An 18,981-nucleotide genomic window follows, 5' to 3' on the forward strand; every position below is an offset into this window, starting at 1 on the left:
CGCGCAGTGAAAGCTAATGCACACACTCTGTCACAGTGCTGCCAATCACCGGTTTGGTTCCCTCCCCTACCGGAATAGAATCACTCTTTTGCGTCTGTCACTAACGCCCAGTAGGTTACAGGTTTGAAGCACGTCACAGTCATTCAATCATTGAATCCTACTCAGAATACCACAGACAAGGTTAGACCTTCCGGATTCTCTTGAATGCTGCCATCAGGTCCTGCCTATACCACGAAGATTCCGATTAAAGAATCCAAGAGATATTCACTAAGCCTCAGATGCTTGTAGAACAAGAGTGGTTGTCAGTCACTTTGTTCATGGGTGAGAATGGTGATGGGCGTCAATCATCACCTTCATCAAGTTGAAGAACAAGTGATATCTTGGATAAAGAACAAGCGGAATTGAATGGAAGAACAATAGTAATTGCATTAATACTCGAGGTACAGCAGAGCTCCACACCTTAATCTATGGTGTGTAGAAACTCCACCGTTGAAAATACATAAGAACAAAAGTGATCATTGGTTTCGGCCCCAGAGAGGGAACCAGAAGAACCAAGATCTGATCTAAGAACTAGATGTCCGAAGATGATAATACAATAGTAAAAGGTCCTACTTATAGAAAACTAGTAGCCTAGGGTGTACAGAGATGAGTAAATGTCATAAAAATCCACTTCCGGGCCCACTTGGTGTGTGTTTGGGCTGAGCAATGAAGAAATTTCGTGTAGAGACTCTCCTTGGAGTTAAACGCCAGCTTTAGTGCCAGTTTGGGCGTTTAACTCCCAATTAGGTGCCAGTTCCGGCGTTTAACGCTGGAATTTCTTGAGGTGACTTTGAACGCCGGTTTGGGCCATCAAATCTTGGGCAAAGTATGGACTATTATATATTGCTGGAAAGCCCAGGATGTCTACTTTCCAATGCCGTTGAGAGCGCGCCAATTGGGCTTCTGTAGCTCCAGAAAATCCACTTCGAGTGCAGGGAGGTCAGAATCCAACAGCATCTGCAGTCCTTTTGAGTCTCTGGATCAGGTTTTTGCTCAGGTCCCTCAATTTCAGCCAGAAAATACCTGAAATCACAGAAAAACACACAAACTCATAGTAAAGTCCAGAAAAGTGAATTTTAATTAAAAACTAATAAAAATATAATAAAAACTAAACTAAAACTACTAAAAACATACTAAAAACAATGTCAAAAAGCGTACATATTATCCGCTCATCACAACACCAAACTTAAATTGTTGCTTGTCCCCAAGCAACTGAAAATCAAATAAGATAAAAAGAAGAGAATATACTATAGACTCCAAATTATCAATGAAACATAGCTCCAAATTAGATGAGCGGGACTAGTAGCTTTTTGCCTCCAAACAGTTTTGGCATCTCACTTTATCCTCTGAAATTCAGAATGATTGGCTTCTTTAGGAACTCAGAATCCAGATAGTGTTATTGATTCTCTTAGTTAAGTATGATGATTCTTGAACACAGCTACTTTATGAGTCTTGGCCGTGGCCCAAAGCACTCTGTCTTCCAGTATTACCACCGGATACATACATGCCACAGACACATAATTGGGTGAACCTTTTCAGATTGTGACTCAGCTTTGCTAAAGTTCCCAATTAGAGGTGTCCAGGGTTCTTAAGCACACTCTTTTTGCCTTGGATCACAACTTTATTTCTTTCTTTTTCTTTCTTTTTCTCTTTCTCCCTTTTTTCGTTTTTCTCCTTCTTTTTCTCCCTTTTTTTTTTGTATTCACTACTTTTTCTTGCTTCAAGAATCATTTTTATGATTTTTCAGATCCTCAGTAACATGTCTCCTTTTTCATCATTCTTTCAAGAGCCAACAATTTTAACATTCATGAACCACAAATTCAAAAGACATATGCACTGTTCAAGCATACATTCAGAAAGCAAAAGTATTGCCACCACATCAAACTAAATAAGCTAGTTTTAAAGATGAATTTGAAATCCTGTACTTCTTGTTCTTTTGTGATAAAAACAGTTTTCATTTAAGAAAGGTGATGGATTCATATTCATAGCTTTAAGGCATAGACACTAAGACACTAATGATCATAAGACACAAACATGGATAACATAAAGCACTAAAATTCGAAAAACAGAAAAATAAAGAACAAGGAGATTAAAGAACGGGTCCACCTTAGTGATGGCGGCTCTTTCTTTCTCTTGAAGATCCTATGGAGTGCTTGAGCTCCTCAATGTCTCTTCCTTGTCTTTGTTGCTCCTCTCTCATGATCCTTTGATCTTCTCCAATTTCATGGAGGAGGATGGCATGTTCTTGGTGCTCCACCCTTAGTTGTCCCATGTTAGAACTTAATTTTCCTAGGGAAGTGTTAATTTGCTCCCAGTAGTCTTGTGGAGGAAAGTGCATCCCTTGAGGTATCTCAGGGATTTCTTGATGAGAGGGGTCTCTTGTTTGCTCCATCTTCTTCTTAGTGATGGGCTTGAGGTCATGCCTTCTCAGTTGAACCGGCTTTGGATGCCATAAATGGTTATGGAAAAACAAAAAGCAATGCTTTTACCACACCAAACTTAAAAGGTTTGCTCGTCCTCGAGCAAAAGAAGAAAGAAGAGTAGAAGAAGAAGAAATGGGGGAGAGGGAGATGGCTTTGTGGTTCGGCCAAAAAGGGGGAGAAGTGGTGGTTTATGAAGGATGGATGTGAGTGGTGAAGAGAAAGAGATGTTGAGGTGATTGGTGAATGGGTGAAGAAGAAGAGAGAGAGTGGTGGGGTTGGTGGGGATCCTGTGGGGTCCACAGATCCTGAGGTGTCAAGGAAAAGTCATCCCTGCACCAAATGGCATCAAAATCCACGTTTTGAGCCATTTCTGGCGTTAAACACCAGGCTGGTGCCCATTTCTGGCGTTTAACGCCAGGTTCTAGCCCTTTTCTGGCGTTTAACGCCAGTCTGGTGCCCCTTTCTGGCGTTAAACGCCCAGAATGGTGCCAGACTGGGCGTTAAACGCCCAACTGCTAGCCTCACTGGCGTTTAAACGCCAGTGAGTTCTTCCTCCAGGGTGTGCTGTTTTTCTTCCTGTTTTTCATTCTGTTTTTGCTTTTTCAATGGATTTTGTGACTTCTTATGATCATCAACCTACAAAAAAGATAAAATAACAAAAGGAAATAGTTAATTATAAAACATTGGGTTGCCTCCCAACAAGCGCTTCTTTAATGTCATTAGCTTGACAGAGGACTCTCATGGAGCCTCACAAATGATCAGAGCAATGTTGAAACCTCCCAACACCAAACTTAGAGTTTGAATGTGGGGGTTCAACACCAAACTTAGAGTTTGGTTGTGGCCTCCCAACACCAAACTTAGAGTTTGATTGTGGGGGCTCTATTTGTCTCTGATTTGAGGGAAGCTCTTCAAGCTTCCTCTCCATGGTGACAGAGGGATATCCTTGAGCCTTAAACACATAGGATTCTTCATTCACTTGAATGATCAGTTCACCTCCATCAACATCAATCACAGCCTTTGCTGTGGCTAGGAAGGGTCTGCCAAGGATGATGGATTCATCCATGCACTTCCCAGTCTCTAGGACTATGAAGTCAGTAGGGATGTAATGGTCTTCAATCTTCACCAAAACATTCTCTACAAGTCCATGAGCTTGTTTTCTTGAATTGTCTGCCATCTCTAATGAGATTCTTGCAGCTTGTACCTCAAAGATCCCTAATTTCTCCATTACAGAGAGGGGCATGAGGTTTACACTTGACCCTAAGTCACACAAGGCCTTCTTGAAGGTCATGGTGCCTATGGTACAGGGTATAGAAAACTTCCCAGGATCCTGCCTCTTTTGAGGCAGTTTCTGCCTAGACAAGTCATCCAGTTCTTTGGTGAGCAAAGGTGGTTCATCCTCCCAAGTCTCATTTCCAAATAACTTGTCATTTAGCTTCATGATTGCTTCAAGGTATTTAGCAACTTGCTCTTTAGTGACATACTCATCCTCTTCAGAGGAAGAATACTCATCAGAGCTCATGAATGGCAGAAGTAAGTCCAATGGAATCTCTATGGTCTCATTTTGAGCCTCAGATTCCCATTGTTCCTCATTGGGGAATTTAGAGGAGGTTGGTGCACGCCCATTGAGGTCTTCCTCAGTGGCGTCCACCTCCTCTCTTTCCTCTCCATATTCGGCCATGTCTATGGCTTTGCACTCTCCTTTTGGATTTTCTTCTGTATTACTTGGGAGAGTGCTAGGAGGGAGTTCAGTAACTTTCTTGCTCAGCTGACCCACTTGTCCTTCCAAATTTCTGATGGAGGACCTTGTTTCATTCATGAAACTTTGAGTGGTCTTTATTAGATCAGAGACCATTGTTGCTAAGTCAGAAGTGTTCTGCTTAGAACTCTCTGTCTGTTGCTGAGAAGATGATGGAAAAGGCTTGCTATTGCTAAGCCTGTTTCTTCCACCATTATTGTTATTGAAACCTTGTTGAGGTCTCTCTTGATTCTTCCATGAGAAATTGGGGTGATTTCTCCATGAAGAATTGTAGGTGTTTCCATAGGGTTCTCCTAGGTAATTCACCTCTTCCATTGAAGGGTTCTCAGGATCATAGGCTTCTTCCTCAGATGAAGCTTCCTTAGTACTGCTTGGTGCATTTTGCATTCCAGACAGACTTTGAGAAATCAAATTGACTTGTTGAGTTAATATCTTGTTCTGAGCCAATATGGCATTCAGAGTGTCAATCTCAAAAACTCCTTTCTTCTGACTAGTCCCATTGTTCACAGGATTTCTTTCAGAAGTGTACATGAATTGGTTATTTGCAACCATTTCAATTAGCTCTTGAGCTTCTGTAGGCGTCTTCTTCAGATGAAGAGATCCTCCAGCAGAGCTATCCAAAGACATCTTGGATAGTTCAGATAGACCATCATAGAAAATACCTATGATGCTCCATTCAGAAAGCATGTCAGAAGGACATTTTCTGATTAATTGTTTGTATCTTTCCCAAGCTTCATAGAGGGATTCTCCTTCCTTCTGTCTGAAGGTTTGGACTTCCACTCTAAGCTTACTCAATTTTTGAGGTGGAAAGAACTTTGCCAAGAAGGCATTGATTAGCTTTTCCCAAGAGTCCAGGCTTTCTTTAGGTTGGGAGTCCAACCATGTCCTAGCTCTGTCTCTTACAGCAAAAGGGAATAGCATTAGTCTGTAGACCTCAGGGTCAATCCCATTAGTCTTGACAGTGTCACAGATTTGCAAGAATTCAGCTAAAAACTGATGAGGATCTTCCAATGGAAGTCCATGGAACTTGCAATTCTGTTGCATTAGAGAAACTAATTGAGGCTTAAGCTCAAAGTTGTTTGCTCCAATGGCAGGGATAGAGATGCTTCTCCCATAGAAATCAGGAGTAGGTGCAGTAAAGTCACCCAGCACCTTCCTTGCATTGTTGGCATTGTTGTTGTTTTCGGCTGCCATGTCTTCTTCTTCTTTGAAGAATTCGGTCAGGTCCTCTAAAGAGAGTTGTGCTTTGGCTTCTCTTAGCTTTCTCTTCAAGGTTCTTTCGGGTTCAGGGTCAGCTTCAACAAGAATGCCTTTGTCTCTGCTCCTGCTCATATGAAAGAGAAGAAAACAAGAAAGTATGGAATCCTCTATGTCACAGTATAGAGATTCCTTGAGGTGTCAGTGGAAGAAGAGGAATAGAAGACAGAAGTAAAAAATTCGAACTTATCAAAGAAGATGGAGTTCGAATTTTGCATTAAGGGATAGTGTTAGTCCAAAAGTAGAAGGATGTGAGAAGAAGGGAAGTAATTTTCGAAAATTTAAGTAAAATATTTTGAAAACATTTTGAAAAACACTAATTGATTCTCAAAAACTAAGAATAGAAAAAGAATCAAGTGATTTTTGAAAAAGATTTGAAATTAGAAATCAAAAAGATATGATTGAAAACTTATTTTGAAAAAGATGTGATTGAAAAATTATGGTTTTAAAAAGATATGATTGAAAAGATATGATTTGAAAACAATTTTAAAAGATATGATTTGAAAACAATTTTAAAAAGATTTGATTTTAAAAATTAATGACTTGCCTAACAAGAAAAGATATGATTCAAACATAAAACCTTCCTCAAGGCAAAAAATGTTCAATCAAATCATTAATTGTTAGTAAGTATCTTTGAAAGAGGAAAGAAATTGATTTTGAAAACATTTGATTGAAAAGATATGATTTGAAAAAGATTTGATTTTGAAAAACTTTGAAAACTTGAAAAAATTTGATTTTGAAAACAAAATCTTCCCCTAGCACCATCCTGGCGTTGAACGCCCAGAATGTGCACATTCTGGCGTTTAACGCCCAAACTACTACCCTTTTGGGCGTTAAACGCCCATCCAGGCACCCTGGCTGGCGTTTAAACGCCAGTCTGTCTTCTTCACTGGGCATTTTTGAATGCCCAGCTTTTTCTGTGTAATTCCTCTGCAGTATGTTCTGAATCTTCAATTCTTTGTATCATTGACTTGAAAAGACACAAATTAAAAATATTTTTGGATTTTTAATAATCAAAATGCAAAAGGAATCAATTAACAATGCATGCAAGACACCAAACTTAGCAGTTTGTATACTACTGACACTAACACTATGAGAATGCATATGAGACACACAAAATGCTTCAAGTCAATAGAATTCAAAGATCAAAACAAAGAAATATATGCATGGATTCGAAAATTATAACAAAAACATGCATTTGACACCAAACTTAGGATGAGACACTAAACTTATGCAAGAAACATAAAATATTTTTGGTTTTTATGATTTTGTAATTTTTTTGGTTTTTTTTGAAAATTAAGTGAAAAGGAAAATAAAGGTATCAAAATTCTTAATGAGAATTCCAGGAATCATGCAATGTTAGTCTAAAGCTTTAGTCTAAAGGAATTAGACATGGCCGGCTAAGCTTCAGCAGGACATTGCATTCAAGAGCTAAATTGATGATGATCAATCAGCTTTGGTGATGATAAGAACATCACCTTGAAACACTAGAATTCATTCTTAAGAACTCTGAAGAAAAATAATACCTAATCTAAGCAACAAGATGAACCGTCAGTTGTCCATACACAAGAACAATCCCCGGCAACGGCGCCAAAAACTTGGTGCACGAAATTGTGATCACTACAACTTCGCACAACTAACCAGCAAGTGCACTGGGTCGTCCAAGTAATAAACCTTACGCGAGTAAGGGTCGATCCCACGGAGATTGGTGGTATGAAGCAAGCTATGGTCACCTTGTAAATCTCAGTCAGGCAAACTCAGATGTATATGGTGATGAACGAAAATAACATAAAAGATAAGGATAGGGATACTTATGTACATCATTGGTGTAAGAGCTTCAGACAAGTGTATGAAGATGCCTTCCCTTCCGTCTCTCTGCTTTCCTACTGTCTTCATCCAATCCTTCTTACTCCTTTCCATGGCAAGCTCGTGTAGGGTTTCACTGTTGTCAGTAGCTACCTCCCATCCGCGCAGTGAAAGCTAATGCACACACTCTGTCACAGTGCTGCCAATCACCGGTTTGGTTCCCTCCCCTACCGGAATAGAATCACTCTTTTGCGTCTGTCACTAACGCCCAGTAGGTTACAGGTTTGAAGCACGTCACAGTCATTCAATCATTGAATCCTACTCAGAATACCACAAACAAGGTTAGACCTTCCGGATTCTCTTGAATGCTGCCATCAGGTCCTGCCTATACCACGAAGATTCCGATTAAAGAATCCAAGAGATATTCACTAAGCCTCAGATGCTTGTAGAACAAGAGTGGTTGTCAGTCACTTTGTTCATGGGTGAGAATGGTGATGGGCGTCAATCATCACCTTCATCAAGTTGAAGAACAAGTGATATCTTGGATAAAGAACAAGCGGAATTGAATGGAAGAACAATAGTAATTGCATTAATACTCGAGGTACAGCAGAGCTCCACACCTTAATCTATGGTGTGTAGAAACTCCACCGTTGAAAATACATAAGAACAAAGTGATCATTGGTTTCGGCCCAGAGAGGGAACCAGAAGAACCAAGATCTGATCTAAGAACTAGATGTCCGAAGATGATAATACAATAGTAAAAGGTCCTACTTATAGAAAACTAGTAGCCTAGGGTGTACAGAGATGAGTAAATGTCATAAAAATCCACTTCCGGGCCCACTTGGTGTGTGTTTGGGCTGAGCATGAAGAAATTTCGTGTAGAGACTCTCCTTGGAGTTAAACGCCAGCTTTAGTGCCAGTTTGGGCGTTTAACTCCCAATTAGGTGCCAGTTCCGGCGTTTAACGCTGGAATTTCTTGAGGTGACTTTGAACGCCGGTTTGGGCCATCAAATCTTGGGCAAAGTATGGACTATTATATATTGCTGGAAAGCCCAGGATGTCTACTTTCCAATGCCGTTGAGAGCGCGCCAATTGGGCTTCTGTAGCTCCAGAAAATCCACTTCGAGTGCAGAGAGGTCAGAATCCAACAGCATCTGCAGTCCTTTTGAGTCTCTGGATCAGGTTTTTGCTCAGGTCCCTCAATTTCAGCCAGAAAATACCTGAAATCACAGAAAAACACACAAACTCATAGTAAAGTCCAGAAAAGTGAATTTTAATTAAAAACTAATAAAAATATAATAAAAACTAAACTAAAACTACTAAAAACATACTAAAAACAATGTCAAAAAGCGTACATATTATCCGCTCATCACTTACTTATGGCTTAAGAAAGTGCATAAAACTAAATGAAAACAAAGAAAAAGACTAGTAAAACTAGGCTAAGATGACTTGTCATCAAACAGCAGAGCTCCACACCGTTAATCTATGGTGTGTAGAAACTCCACCGTTGAAAATACATAAGTGATGAAGGTCCAGGCATGGCCGAATGGCCAGCCCCCAAAATGTGATATGAAATTGAAAATAAGGGAAAAGTGACTTGGTAAAAAGACTGACCCTAGTACAATAGTAAAAAGTTCTATTTATACTAAACTAGCCACTAGGGTTTATAGAAATAAGTCTAAGTGCAGAAATCCACTTCCAGGGCCCACTTTGGTGTGTGCTTGGGCTGAGCTTGAGCTTTACACGTGCACGGGCTTCTCTTGGAGTTAAACGCCAAGTTGTAACGTGTTTTTGGCGTTTAACTCTGGTTTGTGACGTGTTTCTGGTGTTTTACTCAAGAATGCAGCATGGGACTGACGTTGAACGCTAGTTTGCGTCATCTAAACGCAAACAAAGTATAGACTATTATATATTTCTGGAAAGCTCTGAATGTCTACTTTCCAACGCCGTTGAGAGCGCGCCATTTGGAGTTCTTTAGCTCCAGCAAATCCATTTCGAGTGCAGGGAGGTCAGAATCCAACAACAACAGCAGTCCTCTGTCAGCCTAAATCAGATTTTTGCTCAGGTCCCTCAATTTCAGCCAGAAAATACCTGAAATCACAGAAAAACACACAAACTCAAAGTAAAGTCTAGAAATGTGAATTTTTCATAAAAACTAATAAAAACATCCCTAAAAGTAGCTAGATCCTACTAAAAAGCTACCTAAAAATAATGCCAAAAAGCGTATAAATTATCCGCTCATCACAACACCAAACTTAAATTGTTGCTTGTCCCCAAGCAACTGAAAATCAATTAGGATAAAAAGAAGAGAATATACTATAAATCTCAAAACATCAATGAATATTAGTTCTAATTAGATGAGCGGGACTTGTAGCTTTTTGCTTCTGAACAGTTTTGGCATCTCACTTTATCCTTTTAAGTTTAGAATGATTGGCATCCATAGAAACTCAGAGTTCAGATAGTGTTATTGATTCTCTTAGTTTAGTATGTTGATTCTTGAACACAGCTACTTTTATGAGTCTTGGCCGTGGCCCTAAGCACTTTGTTTTCCAGTATTACCACCGGTTACATAAATGCCACAGACACATGACTGGGTGAACCTTTTCAAATTGTGACTCAGCTTTGCTAAAGTCTCCAGATAGAGGTGTCCAGAGCTCTTAAGCACACTCTTTTTTGTTTTGGATCACGACTTTAACCACTCAGTCTCAAGCTTTTCACTTGGACCTGCATGCCACAAGCACATGGTTAGGGACAGCTTGATTTAACCGTTTAGACCTGGATTTATTTCCTTGGGCCCTCCTATCCATTGATGCTCAAAGCCTTGGATCCTTTTTACCCTTGCCTTTTGGTTTTAAGGGCTATTAGCTTTTTCTGCTTGCTTTTTCTTTTTCTTTTATTTTTTTCGCCGCTTTTTTTTTCGCAAACTTTTGTTATTCACTGCTTTTTCTTGCTTCAAGAATCAATTTCATGATTTTTCAGATCATCAATAACATTTTTCTTGTTCATCATTCTTTCAAGAGCCAACAATTTTAACATTCATAAACAACAAGATAAAAAATATGCACTGTTTAAGTATTCATTCAGAAAATAAAAAGTATTGTCACCACATCAATATAATTAAACTAATTTCAAGGACAATTTCGTAATTTATGTACTTCTTGTTCTTTTGTATTAAAAACATTTTTCATTTAAGAAAGGTGAAGGATTCATGGAATTATTCATAGCCTTAAGACATAGACACTAGACACTAATGATCATGTAATAAAGACACAAACATAAACAAAGGAGCAATGAGATTAAGGAATGAGTCCACTTTAGTGAGGGTAGCGTCTTCCTCTTAAAGAATCAAAGGTGCTCTTGAGCTCCTCTATGTCTCTTCCTTGCCTCTGTTGCTTGATCCCTAGTGATTTTGGTGCTCCTATCCTTAGTTACTCCCAATAATTGTGTGGAGGAAAATGTATCCCCTGAGGTATCTTAGGGATTTCTTGATGAGGGAATTCCTCATGCTCTTGTTGAGGTCCATGAGTGGGCTCTCTTGATGTGCAGTCAAATGCTCTATTACTAAGCTATGGACCCTTGAGATGAATCTCTCCATCTCCCATGACTCGGAGATGGAAGCTTTTGTCTTCCCTTTCCTCTTTCTAGAGGCTTCTCTGGTCTTAGGTGCCATAAATGGTTATGGAAAAACAAAAAAGCTATGCTTTTACCACACCAAACTTAGAATGTTGCTTGCCCTCGAGCAAATTAAAAGAAGAAAGAATAGATGAAGAATAAGAAGAGATGGAGGAGATGGAGAGTGGTGTAGGTTTCGGCCAAGGGGGAAAAGACAGGGTAATGTTGTGTGAAAATGAGGAAGTGTGGAGGGGTGTATATAGTGGATGGAGAGGGGTTTATGGTTCGGTCATGTAGGGTGGGTTTGGGTGGGAAAGAGATTTTGAATTTGAAGGTAGGTGGGGTTTATGGGGAAGAGTGGATGGATGTGAGTGGTGAATGATGTTTGAGGAAGAGTGTTATGAGAAGGTGTGTGGTGCACGAAATTGCAATCACACTTTTGCAATTCCGCACAACTAACCAGCAAGTGCACTGGGTCGTCCAAGTAATACCTTACGTGAGTAAGGGTCGATCCCACGGAGATTGTCGGCTTGAAGCAAGCTATGGTTATCTTGTAACTCTTAGTCAGGATATCAATAATTATCAGGGTTGATTGTAAAAAGTAAAAGAACATGAAATAAATACTTGTTTTGCAGTAATGGAGAACAGGTTGAGGTTTTGGAGATGCTCTATCTTCTGAATCTCTGCTTTCCTACTGTCTTCTTCTTCATGCACGCAAGACTCCTTCCATGGCAAGCTGTATGTAGGGTTTCACTGTTGTCAATGGCTACCTCCCATCCTCTCAGTGAAAATGTTCAACGCGCTCTGTCACAGCACGGCTAATCATCTGTCGGTTCTCAATCAGGTTGGAATAGAATCCAGTGATTCTTTTGCGTCTGTCACTAACGCCCAGCCTTCAGGAGTTTGAAGCTCGTCACAGTCATTCAATCCATGAATCCTACTCAGAATACCACAGACAAGGTTTAGACCTTCCGGATTCTCTTGAATGCCGCCATCAATTCTAGCTTATACCACGAAGATTCTGATTAAGGAATCCAAGAGATATCTACTCAATCTAAGGTAGAACGGAGGTGGTTGTCAGGCACACGTTCATAGGTGAGAATGATGATGAGTGTCACAGATCATCACATTCATCAAGTTTAGGAACAAGTGATATCTTAGAATAGAAGCAAGCGTGATTGAATGAAAAACTGTAGTAATTGCATTAATCCATCAAGACACAGCAGAGATCCTCACCCCCAACCATAGGGTTTAGAGACTCATGATGTAGAAGATACAATGAGAAACGTGTAAATTGTCATGAGGTACAGATACAATATCAAAAGGTCCTATTAATAGTGAACTAGTAACCTAGGGTATACAGAAATGAGTAAATGACGTAAAAATCCACTTCCGGGGTCCACTTGGTGTGTGCTTGGGCTGAGCATTGAAGCTTTCATGTGTAGAGACTTTTTCTGGAGTTAAACGCCAGCTTTTATGCCAGTTTGGGCGTTTAACTCCAATTTTTGTGCCAGTTCCGGCATTAAACGCTGGGAATTCTGAAGCTGATTTGCAACGCCAGTTTGAGCCATCAAATCTCGGGCAAAGTATGGACTATTATACATTGCTGGAAAGCCCATGATGTCTACTTTCCAATGCAATTGAGATCGCGCCAATTATGCTTCTGTAGCTCCAGAAAATCCACTTCGAGTGCAGGGAGGTCAGAATCCAACAGCATCTGCAGTCATTTTCAGCCTCTAAATCAGATTTTTGCTCAGGTCCCTCAATTTCAGCCAGAAAATATCTGAAATCACAGAAAAAAACACTAACTCATAGTAAAGCCTAGAAAAGTGAATTTTAACTAAAAACTAATGAAAATGTAATAAAAACTAACTAAGATATACTAAAAACATACTAAAAACAATGCCAAAAAGCCTATAAATTATTCGCTCATCAGTGTGAGAGAGAGGGAGAAGGTAGGTGGGGATCCTGTGGGGTCCACAGATCCTAAGGTGATCCTGTGGGGTCCACAGATCCTAAGGTGATCCTGTGGGGTCCACAGATCTTGAGGTGTCAAGGATTTCTCATCCTTGCACCCTTTAGGCGTGTAAAATGCCCTTTGTATGCAATCCTGGCATTTAACGCCAGACTGTAGCATGTTTCTGGTGTTAAACGCCACTTCTATGCTTGTTTTAGGCGTTCAATGCCAATCTGCAGCATGTTTCTGTCGTTGAACGCCACTTCCATGCTTGTTTCTGGCGTTTAACGCTAGCTCTCCTGAGGGTGCAATCCTAGCGTTTAAACGCCAGATTGCTGCTTGTTTCTGGCGTTCAACGCCAGCTTGATGCTCTGTTCTGGCGTTGAACGCCAGTCAGATGCTCCTTACTGGCGTTTAAACGCCAGTAAGCTCTTCTTCCAGGGTGTGCTTTTTCTTCTGCTGTTTTTTATTCTGTTTTTAATTTTTGCTATTGTTTTGTGACTCCACATGATCATAAACCTAATAAAACATAAAAGAATAATAGAAATATAGATAAATAAAAATCGGGTTGCCTCCCAATAAGCACTTCTTTAATGTCAATAGCTTGACAGTGAGCTCTCATGGAGCTTCACAGATGTTCAGAGCATTGTTGGGACCTCCCAACACCAAACTTAGAGTTTGAATGTGGGGGGTCAACACCAAACTTAGAGTTGGTTGTGGCCTTCCAACACCAAACTTAGAGTTTGATTGTGGGGGCTTTGTTTGACTCTGTATTGAGAGAAGCTTTTCGTGCTTCCTCTCCATGTTTACAGAAGGATAACCTTGAGCTTTAAACACAAGGTAGTCCCCATTCAATTGAAAGACTAGTTCACCTCTGTCAACATCAATCACAGCTTTTGCTGTGGCTAGGAAGGGTCTTCCAAGAATGATGGATTCATTCTCATCCTTCCCAGTGTCTAAGATTATGAAATTAGCAGGGATGTAAAGGCCTTTAACCTTTACCAACACATCCTCTACCAATCCATAAGCTTGTTTTATTGATTTGTCTGCCATCTCTAATGAGATTCTTGCATCTTGTACCTCAAAGATCCCCAGTTTCTCCATTACAGAGAGTGGCATAAGATTTATACCTGACCCCAGGTCACACAGAGCCTTCTTAAAGGTCATGATGCCTATGGTATAGGATATCAAGAATTTACCAGGATCTTATTTCTTTTGAGGTAGAGTTTGCTGAACCCATGTATCTAGTTCACTAATGAGCAAGGGAGATTCACCTTCCCAAGTCTCATTACCAAACAACTTGGCATTCAGCTTCATGATGGCTCCTAGATATTGAGCAACTTGCTCTCCAGTTACATCTTCATCCTCTTCAGAGGAAGAATAGTTCTCAGAGCTCATGAATGGTAAAAGGAGGTTCAATGGAATCTCTATGGTCTCTTGGTGAGCCTCAGATTCCTTAGGTTCCTCAGTTTGGAACTCCTTTTTGTTCAGAGGACATCCCAGGAGGTCTTCCTCACTGGGATTCATGTCCTTCTCCTCCTTTATGCATTCGGCCATATTGATTATATCAATGGCCTTGCACTCTCTTTTTGGATTCTCTTATGTATTGCTTGGGAGAGTACTAGGAGGGGTTTCAGTGATTTTCTTACTCAGCTGGCCTACTTGTGCCTCCAAATTTCTGTTGGATGACCTTGTTTCACTCATGAAACTTAAAGTGGCCTTAGACAGATCAGAGACTATGATTGCTAAGCTAGAGAAGCTCTACTCAGAAAGCTCTGTCTGTTGCTGAGAAGATGATGGAAAAGGCTTGTTATTGCTAAGCATGTTTCTTCCACCATTATTAAAGCCTTGTTGGGGCTTTTGTTGATCCTTCCATGAGAAATTTGGATGATTTCTCCATGAGGAGTTATAGGTGTTCCCATAGGGTTCACCCATGTAATTCACCTCTGCCATTGCAGGGTTCTCAGGATCATAAGCTTCTTCTTCAGAAGATGCCTCTTTAGTACTGTTGGATGCATTTTGCCATCCTTTCAGACTTTGAGAAATCATGTTGACTTGCTGAGTCAACATTTTGTTCTGAGCCAATATGGCATTCAGAGCATCAATTTCAAGAACTCCCTTCCTCTGAGGCGTCCCATCACTCATAGAATTCCTCTCAGAAGTGTACATGAATTGCTTATTTGCAACAATGTCAATGAGTTCTTGAGCTTCTGCAGGTGTTTTCTTTAGGTGAATGGATTCACCTGCAGAATGGTCTAATGACATCTTAGAGAACTCAGATAGACCATAATAGAATATATCCAAAATGGTCCACTCTGAAAGCATGTCAGAAGGACACCTTTTGGTTATCTGCTTGTATCTTTTCCAAGCTTCATAGAGGGATTCACCATCTTTTTGTTTAAAGGTTTGAACATCCACTCTAAGCTTGCTCAGCTTTTGAGGAGGAAAGAACTTAGCCAAGAAGGCCGTGACCAGCTTATCCCAGGAGTCCAGGCTATCTTTAGGTTGTGAGTCCAACCATGTTCTATCTTTGTCTCTTATAGCAAAAGGGAAAAGCATGAGCCTATAGACTTCAGGATCTACTCCATTAATCTTAACAGTCTCACAGATCTGCAAGAACTCAGTTAAAAACTGATAGGGATCTTCTGATGGAAGTCCATTGAACTCGCAGTTCTATTGCATTAGAGCAACTAGTTGAGGTTTCAGCTCAAAATTGTTTGCTCCAATGGCAGGGATTGAGATGCTTCTTCCATCAAACTTGGAAGTAGGTGTAGTATAATCACCAAGCATTCTCCTTGCATTATTATTTTCGGCTGCCACCTCCTCTTCCTTTTCAAAAATTTCTGTAAGGTTGTCTCTGGATTGTTGTAATTTAGCTTTTCTTAGTTTCCTCTTCAGAGTCCTTTCAGGTTCAGGATCTGCTTCAACAAGAATGTCCTTGTCCTTGCTCCTGCTCATATGAAAAAAAAGGGAACAGAAAATAATAATAGGGATCCTCTTTACCACAGAAAAAAGATTCTTTTATGTTATTAGAAGAAGAAAAGAATAGAAGAAGGAAAAGAGGAAAATTTGAACTCAGAGAGGAAGAGGGGGTTCGAATTTTAAGATGAAGAGAAGTGTTAGTAAATGAATAAATAAATAGAAAGAGATGAGAGAGAAGAGTTTTCGAAAATTAACTAAAATAAAAGAAAAATATTAAAGTTAAAATTTGAAAATTAAGAAAAGGAATAAAATTAAAATTAAAATTTGAAACAATTAGTTTAAAAAATAATTTTGAAAAAGAGGGAGGTAATTTTCGAAAATTAGAGAGAGAAAAGTAGTTAGGTGGTTTTGAAAAAGATAAGAAACAAACAAAAAGTCAATTAGTTAGTTGAAAAAGATTTGAAAATCAATTTTGAAAAGATAAGAAGTTAGAAAAGATTTTTGAAATCAATTTTGAAAAAGATATGATTTGAAAAAGATCTTTTGAAAAGATATGATTGAAAAAGATATTTTGGAAAAGATTTGATTTTTAAATTAAAATTGATTACTTGACTAACAAGAAACTAAAAGATATGACTCTAGAATTTAAAGATTGAACCTTTCTTAACAAGAAAGTAACAAAATTCAAATTTTTGAATCAATCACATTAATTGTTAGTAAAGTTTTCGAAATTTTGAAATAAAGATAAGAAAAAAGATTTTGAAAATAAATTTTAAAAATTTTCAAAAATAATAAAAAAATGAAAAAGATTTGATTTTTGAAAAAGATTTTGAAAAGATAAGATTTTTAAAATTGAAATCTTGACTTGACTAACAAGAAACAACTTATTTTTAAAAATTTTGACTAAGTCAACCCAAAGATTTCGAATTTTTGAGAGAAATAAGGAAAAGATATTTTTTGATTTTTGAATTTTTAATGATGAGAGAGAAAAGCACAAAAATGACTCACAACATAAAAATTTTGGATCAAAACACATGATGCATGCAAGAACACTATGAATGTCAAGATGAACACCAAGAACACTTTGAAGATCAAGATGAACATCAAGACTTATTTTTGAAAAATTTTTATGAAAAGAAAAATATGCAAGACACCAAACTTAGAAATTTTTCATGCTTAGACACTATGAATGCAAAAATGCATATGAAAAACAACAAAAAACACAAAACAAGAAAATATGAAGATCAAACAAGAAGACTTGTCAAGAACAACTTGAAGATCATGAAGAACACATGCATGAATTTTTTCAAAAAATGCATAAATTTGGAAAACATGCAATTAACACCAAACTTAAAAATTGACTCAAGACTCAAACAAGAAACACAAAATATTTTTTATTTTTGTGATTTTATTAATTTTTTGTATTATTTTTTTCGAAAATAATCTTTTAGAAAAACGAAAAAAAGAGAAAAAAAAATTTTTGAAAGATTTTTGAAAACTTTTTGAAAATAAAATTACCTAATCTGAGCAACAAGATAAACCGTCAGTTGTCCAAACTTGAACAAACCCCGGCAACGGCGCCAAAAACTTGATAGGCAAAATTGTGATTTACACTTTTTATAACTTGAACAATTCTTAGCAATGGCTCCAGAAACTTGGTGCACACTACTATGGTTCATTCACATTCTTCACAACTTTGCACCACTAACCAGCAAGTGCACTGGGTCGTCAAAGTAATAAACCTTACGTGAGTAAGGGTCGATCCCACAGAGATTGTTGGTGTGAAGCAAGCTATGGTCATCTTGTAAATCTCAGTTAGGTGGATAATAAATGGTTATGGAGTTTTCGAAAATATAAAGATAAATAAACAGAAACTAAAGATAGAGATACTTATATAAATCATTGGTGGGAATTTCAGATAAGTTTATGGAGCTGCTTTATTCCTGTTGAATCTCTGCTTTCCTACTGCCTTCCTTCAATCCTTCTTACTCCTTTCCATGGCAAGCTGTATGTAGGGCATCACCGTTGTCAATGGCTACTTCCCATCCTCTTAGTGAAAATGGTCCAAATGCTCTGTCACAGCACGACTAATCATCTGTCGGTTCTCGATCATGTCAGAATAGAATCCATTGATTCTTTTGCATCTGTCACCACGCCCAACAATCGCGAGTTTGAAGCTCGTTACAGTCATTCAATCCCTGAATCCTACTCGGAATACCACAGACACGGTTTAGACTTCCCGGATTCTCAAGAATGGTCGCCAAAGGGTTCTAGCTTATACCACGAAGATCCTGGTTAAGGAATCCAAGAGACACACGCTCATTCTAAGGTAGAACGGAAGTGGTTGTTAGTCACGCGTTCATAGGTGAGAATGATGATGAGTGTCACGGATCATCACATTCATCATGTTGAAGTGCAGCGAACATCTTAGAATAAGAATAAGCATGAATTGAATAAAAAATAGTAGTAATTGCATTGATACTCGAGAAACAGCAGAGCTCCACACCCTTAATCTATGGTGTGTAGAAACTCCACCGTTGAAAATACATAAGTGATGAAGGTCCAGGCATGGCCGAATGGCCAGCCCCCAAAATGCGATATGAAATTGAAAATAAGGGAAAAAGGACTTGGTCAAAAGACTGACCCTAGTACAATAGTAAAAAGTTCTATTTATACTAAACTAGCCACTAGGGTTTACAGAAATAAGTCTAAGTGCAGAAATCCACTTTCGAGGCCCACTTTGGTGTGTGCTTGGGCTGAGCTTGAGCTTTACACGTGCAGAAGCTTCTCTTGGAGTTAAACGCCAAGTTGTAACATGTTTTTGGCGTTTAACTCTGGTTTGTGACGTGTTTCTGGCGTTTTACTCCAGAATGCAGCATGGAACTGGCGTTGAATGCTAGTTTGCGTCATCTAGACTCAAACAAAGTATGAGCTATTATATATTGCTGGAAAGCTCTGGATGTCTACTTTCCAACGCCATTAAGAGCGCACCATTTGGAGTTCTGTAGCTCCAGAAAATCCATTTCGAGTGCAGGGAGGTCAGAATCCAACAACATCAGCAGTCCTTTGTCAGCCTAAATCAGATTTTTGCTCATGTCCCTCAATTTCAGCCAAAAAATATCTGAAATCACAGAAAAACATACAAACTCATAGTAAAGTCCAGAAATGTGAATTTTGCATAAAAACTAATAAAAATATCCCTAAAAGTA

The 18,981-nt window shown here is 38.9% G+C and overlaps 2 non-coding genes across 2 annotated transcripts; both read left to right on the forward strand.

The window, feature by feature from the left end:
- Positions 1-4,899: 4,899 nt before the first annotated feature.
- On the forward strand, positions 4,900-5,007 carry LOC130971399 (small nucleolar RNA R71). Its single transcript, XR_009082620.1, has one exon. It is a non-coding gene; the product is annotated as a small nucleolar RNA R71 (small nucleolar RNA).
- A 10,162-nt stretch (positions 5,008-15,169) lies between these two features.
- LOC130971600 (small nucleolar RNA R71) lies at positions 15,170-15,277 on the forward strand. The gene has a single exon (XR_009082811.1). It is a non-coding gene; the product is annotated as a small nucleolar RNA R71 (small nucleolar RNA).
- Positions 15,278-18,981: the final 3,704 nt, after the last annotated feature.

The sequence above is a fragment of the Arachis stenosperma genome, chromosome 3 (assembly GCF_014773155.1).
Source record: "Arachis stenosperma cultivar V10309 chromosome 3, arast.V10309.gnm1.PFL2, whole genome shotgun sequence".
NCBI lineage: Eukaryota > Viridiplantae > Streptophyta > Magnoliopsida > Fabales > Fabaceae > Arachis > Arachis stenosperma.